This window comes from Cynara cardunculus, assembly GCF_001531365.2.
Source record: "Cynara cardunculus var. scolymus isolate 2C chromosome LG 13, CcrdV1, whole genome shotgun sequence".
NCBI lineage: Eukaryota > Viridiplantae > Streptophyta > Magnoliopsida > Asterales > Asteraceae > Cynara > Cynara cardunculus.
In genome coordinates, this window is record NC_037540.1 from 37516763 (window position 1) to 37523197 (window position 6435).

Below are 6435 nucleotides of genomic sequence, written 5' to 3' on the forward strand. Positions count from 1 at the left end.
ATAATTATCTTAATTATATTTTAAAATAAGATGTTTATCCTCTATTTGATTATGTTTATCCGCAATTAGTTATACGAATTCAAACATCGAGCTTTAATAAGTTGTATTTTTTCATAATTTACTTGTAATCATGAAGTTTAAGTAAACATTGATTTTATGTGGTTTTGAGAAAGTGATACTGTTTTTATTTTTAAATAAAATATAAATTTAAAATTATCATAAAATTTGAAAAAAAGTAATATCGATATCAGTATTAATTCAATATTTTTAAAAGTTCTTGTGTTTTGGTGTTGTTAGACCCCAAACCTGTAAAAGTGTAAGTAAGAAGTGTCTTACTCTAGTCAATAGGACTTTCTCTAAAGAAGCTGTCTGGCTAAGAGCTCTCATGCAAATGATAAAGGACCAGAGCTCTTACTTAGAGTAAAGGTTCCGCTATACAGAGTCTACGTTCTATCTCTGTGATCGTTCAAGTCTTGTGCGCTAAAAAGCATAAGCACTTGACTCCAAGCAACAACTCCAAGACCCAGAGCCTCTGCATAGTACATGCAGAGCTTCTGCATATGCAGAGCCTCTGCATAGTACATGCAGAGCTTCTGTATGTTCATGCAGAGCATCTGGTTACCACCTTCACGAAAAGCGCGCGTTAACCCAGACATTCTCGCAAGCGTCTAACAACTTAAAGGCGGCTTGACCAAGTCTGCTCCACTATTCAAGGAAGTCAAAAGATAAGGATGCAGACTAGTCAGCTCAGAGTTTCATGCCTAATTTATAGCATAGTTAGTTAGACACAAGTGTATAAAAGGAAGCCTCCGCCTCAGGTTCAAATGACCTGAAGGAGTCGACTTAAACTATACGCGAACTCTTGTGAGATTACATTTGTTCTTCAATTGTTCATCATTTATAGATAAAAGCATTTGGTTATTCAAAGAGTTGTTTTAACTGCTTTATGTTTCCCTTTGAATATCTAGTTTAATCAATAGAAATACCTGTTGTTCTTAAGTATTATTTTAAGCAAACAATATTTCTGCAAATTTAGAGTCTCTGGGTCCAACAATTGGTATCAGAGCCAACTAATCACATCAATTGATTAGTCGATCGATATCCGATAGGATTAAACTCTTAATTTTATTTTGATTATTCCTTTTTAAAGATCTTTCATTCATATTTTTAAATCTTAGAAACATTTGCTTTTAAGTTATCTGAAAATCGTTTGACAGTCGATCTTCCTTGTCAAAATTCTTTTCTGAGAAATTTCAATTCAAAAATGTCGTCTTCTCAATCATGGAACTCCATGTATAGTGCCGGCTCCTTAACAAAACCTCCGACTCTCATTAGGGAAGAATATCCCCAATGGAAGATTCGAATGATCAACTTCTATGAGGGCTTAGACTTAGAATTGTTTGAGTCAATCTTAAATGGCCCATACGTTCCTACTACCGTCATCCCTAGGATTCCTGCTACTGGTGATACAGTTGAGGTACCTGCCAGACGAGTTCCCAAACTTCGTCGTGACTGGAACGATGAATATAAGCGAAGAGTAGAAGTGAATCAAAAGGTCAAACGACTTTTGATCATGGCACTTCCAAATGAAATCTTTAAGTCATTGGATGCGTGCGACTCGACGAAGGATTTGTGGGATCAACTGCCCAACCAGTTGGAAGGGGGCATCAAGATGAAGAAGAATCGTCGTGCCCAGTGCCTCAATGAGTACAACAGCTTCCAGGCACTCCCTGATGAGTCTTTAGAACAGACTTATCATTGATTCAACACTCTGATCAACAAATATCGCAAGTGTGACGTGATCAGAACACAAAAGAAGAACAACATGCTCTTCTTGAAAAGATTGAACTTTGAATGGGGAAATCTGACGATGTCCCTCCAAGCAAATCAGAATCTGGAGGAATGGACTCTGCATGATGTATATGGAACGCTGCAAGCACAAGAACAAGAAGTGCAGAAGGCGAAGGTCGCTTTGGGTGGACCTCTGGCTCTGATTCAAAAAAGACAGGAACATGCCAGCCACACAGAGAACAGGGACACAGAGAAGAAAAGAAGAAAGGAAAGAAGGCTCTTATTCTGGAAAGTGATGATGATACAGACATAGCATCTAGTTCTGAAGACGACGATATCAACGCCTTTGCAAAATCCTTGGCCCTGATCACCAAGGAATTCCAAAGAAAATTTGGAAAGAAAGTCTTCGACAAAAGAGGAAGACAAAACGACCGAAGCAGAGGGAAGTCCTTTGATAGAAGGAACCCTTCTTCTTTTCCCAACAAGAAGGAAGAAGAGCAGTCGGAACAGAAGAATCAAGGCGTACGATGCTTCAGATGTGGAAAGATGGGGCACTTCTCCAAAGAGTGCAGAGGTCCTCTTGTGAAAGATGAATTGTACTACAAAAATAAGTACAAGTATAATCGATCACAAAGGAGTCTCATGGCAGAACAAGAGAATTGGGTCTCTGACTCCTCATCTGATGAAGAAGATCAACCTAACTTCTGTGGAATGGCTATTGAAAATGAGTCCGGATCTGACTCCGACTCCTAGGTATGTTCTATCTCTGGTTACTCTCATTATGACCTGGAAGAGAGCATCTCTGCTTTGACAAACGATTTTGTTAATCTACAGCAAAAGCTCTCTCTCGAAAAATCTAAACGAAAATCCTTGGAAAAGGAAAAACTATTCTTTGAACGAGAGACAGAACTACTAACTGTAGAAAAACAAGAGTTATCAGTGGAAAATGAAAATCTTTTACAAACAAAACAATCCACTGAAACAAGTCTTAAACAAAGTGCTTATAATTAAAAGTGGCTATAAAGAAAAAGAATACAAAGCTAATAGAAAAAGAAAGAGACAAAATAAACTCTGAAGCCCTAAAAGACTATTTTCAAAAGGAAAGGGGGATCCTACACCAAAGCTTACAAAGAAAAGAGCTATTGATTAAAAAATATCAAGATGCTCAGCAGGTGTATGAAAAAGTTAACACTCAACAAGATAAAACAGTGATAGGTTATATAGACCTAGATCTCACCTGGAAAAGGAAAAACACTCTTGAATCCGTGTTTAGGTTGGGCGAAAACAGAAACCAGATTTTCCTATTTTGTATACAGCCTCACCGTTTAAAAGATGTAAGCTTGAAAACGGAGCCAGAACTCCAAAATTGAAATTCAAAAACATCTCTTACTCTTCAAAATGTGTTCCACAAGTTGATCTAAAATGCATACAAAAGTCAAATGAGATTTTTTGTTTTGGCTCTACAAATCTTGAACATCTTAAAACTGAAAGTGAGGTTGTCAAACCTGAACCAGATGAAATCAAAGCTGAGTGCTGCTATAACTTAACAACCAAAAAGATCTGCGTCGAACTTCAGCCCCTTCGAGTTGAGAATGCTTTTCAGGGAGGAGCACGAATCTCCCTAGTGTAGTGTTGCCTTCCCAGGTCTCGCCGGTGTTGCCTGTAGGTCGTGATGTGCCTTGAGATGGCCGTCTCCTCCCCCCCCCCCSCCGGTGGGGAATCCGCTCCCGGGAGGGTTCCTCAAATGCCCAACTCGATTTGGACTTAACTCTGTGTTTGCCGGGACCAACAGCAGAGGATTAGGAAATGAGCTTTTCAAATAAAAGAATTCATTGATTGCGAACTTGGTTCGTTCAATTCTTAGGGAGAAGAAGGATGGGAATGAATGGGAAGACCTAGTCCCAACTCTTAGTCTCGTAGTCTTGAAAATCATTTTCCGAATTCTCGAGGACCTCAATGATACGGGGCCAATGCCCCTTTCCTTCGCTACTAGGAGAGTCGCTAGCTTGCTTCATTATATTTTATAAGCGGAGCGACTTGTCGAGTCTACGAAAGGTCGATATCTTACCTTTAAAAGTGGGTATAAGAATTGGAAGTCGGGCAACCAACCAAACCCGGCGCATCAAATTCCATTCCGATAGGAAGTTTGGGTAACACCCCATTTTTCTGATAAATATCCGCCTTCTCGTACCGAAAGCTGTCTCCCCCCTCCTCTTTTTGTAGAGCTAAAAGCTGTCCACAGGTGATTTTCTTAATACTCTGGATTTGAAATAGATGAATGGCTTTACAGAATCGATAAGACAGGTCTTCGAGCAAGACTTGCTTGAGGCCTTGAACTATCCTCCTAAAGGTCATGCAGATTCTTCTGAGTGTAACTCCTTGGATACTTTTGAATGTTCATTAAAATAAAAGACGGACAAAGCTTGTGGCTCATGCATACGAGAACCTCAAGTTCTTAATGATACCTCTGTTTCTCGACATTCACACAAGGATTTTCTTGACTTTGACTCTAAATCAGAGGTGAACTCGTTTGAAGAGCAAGTTAAGACAGAGGTCTCTGCCAAAGAACCAGAGGTTGCAAAACCCACTATTGAGAAAAAGATTCTCCTTGGTTCTGATCATGCAAGCATGTCGCCAAATGCTAAATCCGCTCCCAAGTTTGAGTACAGGGTAAAGAGTGCAAAGTCAGTTTCTTCTGCTTCAAAGGGCTCAAATTCCAAATCTAAGCCAATTAAATTCGCTCCGGAATAGAAGGAAAAATCCGCTTTTTGCTATAACATTAATTCCTCTGTTTTAGAGAGGCCTCTGAAGGCCAAAGGAGTAGAAAAGAAGAAATCAGAGAAGACTCATTCTGTGTTAAAACAATCAGATCTAGATGGAAAGTTTGCTAGAACTACCAATGCTAGGAATGATTGTAATAATTTATTCCTTGAAGCTAATAAATCATTTTGTCATTCAAAATATTTTCAAAATTGTGAATGTGTTTCTCTATTGCTGAAATTAAAACAGCACTTCTCTGACTCTAACTGTCTACTCTCTGGGTCATCAAAGTTTAAATAAAAAAAGACCCAGAAAAGAAAGAAGGCTCCTAAAGCCAAATCTGTTAATTCAGGTCAAAAGACGAAGCCTTTTTCCAAGCTTAAACAGAAACCTTCTGTCCCTAATCATCGAGGACCCATTATGAAATGGGTACCTAAATCCTTATATTTTGTTTTGCAGAAGCCGAATGTGGACATTTGGTATCTTGACTCCGGATGCTCAAGACACATGACTGGCAATAAGAGGTTGCTCTCCTCGTATAGAGAGAAAATTGGAGGAAAAGTAACATTTGGGGATAATAAACAAGGAGAAATAAAGGGATAAGGGGATCTACTACAAGGTAAGGTTTCTGTCTCCAAGGTTGCTTATGTCTCTGGGTTTAAACATAATCTTTTGAGCATAAGTCAACTGTGTGATTCTGGCTACAATGTCAAGTTCCMAAAGGAAGCTTGCTCCATTATGTCAGAATCAGGTCAGGAGTTGCTAAGAGCTAAGAGAAAAGGCAATATGTATCTCATGAACTTCTCACCAAGAGACAACTTAGAGACTCTCTGTCTCATGTCTCGCAAGAATGAAGAAGCTTGGCTCTGGCGCCACAAGCTATCGCATCTCAATTTCCAAAATTTAGAAAAGCTTGTAAAGCATAAATTGGTTGACGGACTTCCTGCCATAAAGTTCGAAAAGGACCATCTCTGCTCTGCGTGTGAAATGGGAAAGCTCAAAAGAGCATCCCATAAATCTAAGATAGATGTGTCCTGCATCAGACCTCTGCACATGCTTCATGTGGATCTTTGTGGTCCAATCTCTGTGCAAAGCTTGTCTAGTAAGAAGTATATCTTAGTCTTAATTGATGAATACTCTCGATATACTTGGATTGAGTTTATAAGGTAGAAATCAGATGTACCAGAGCTGCTAATCAAATTAATGACCAAGATTCAAATACATCTACAAAGCAAAATTCAGAAACTGAGAAGTGATAATGGAACAGAGTTCAAAAACGCCTAGATTAATGCATACTTGGACACAGAAGGAATAACTCAAAACTTCTCTGCAGCGAGGACACCACAACAAAATGGTGTCGTAGAAAGAAAGAATAGAACTTTGGTCGAAGCTGCACGCACCATGCTAGCCAGCTCTGGTCTTCCAACCCATTTTTGGGCAGAGGCAATCTCTACTTCCTGGTTTATTCAAAACAGAGCAACGGTGGTTAAGAGACACATGAAGACGCCTTACGAACTAATAAATCAAAGAAAGCCTAATGTCAAATTTTTTCATGTCTTTGGTTGCAGATGCTTCATATTAAATGATAGAGATCAACTTGGCAAGTTCGATAAGAAGGCAGATGAAGGCAAGTTCCTTGGCTATTCAACAAAATCCAAGGCATACAGAGTCCTCAATCAACGAACCAAGACGGTTATTGATAGGATCGATTAACTCAGTTTTGRATATTAATCACTTACTCTGGATGATCTATTTGACAGTATTAGTGCAGCGGAAGVAAYMARAACAAGCAGAGTAATAATCAATGAAGAACACAGTTGATGAATGAAGAACACGAGAGAGAAGCTTCAAATGATTTTCAATTGATTGAAAATGTTTACAATA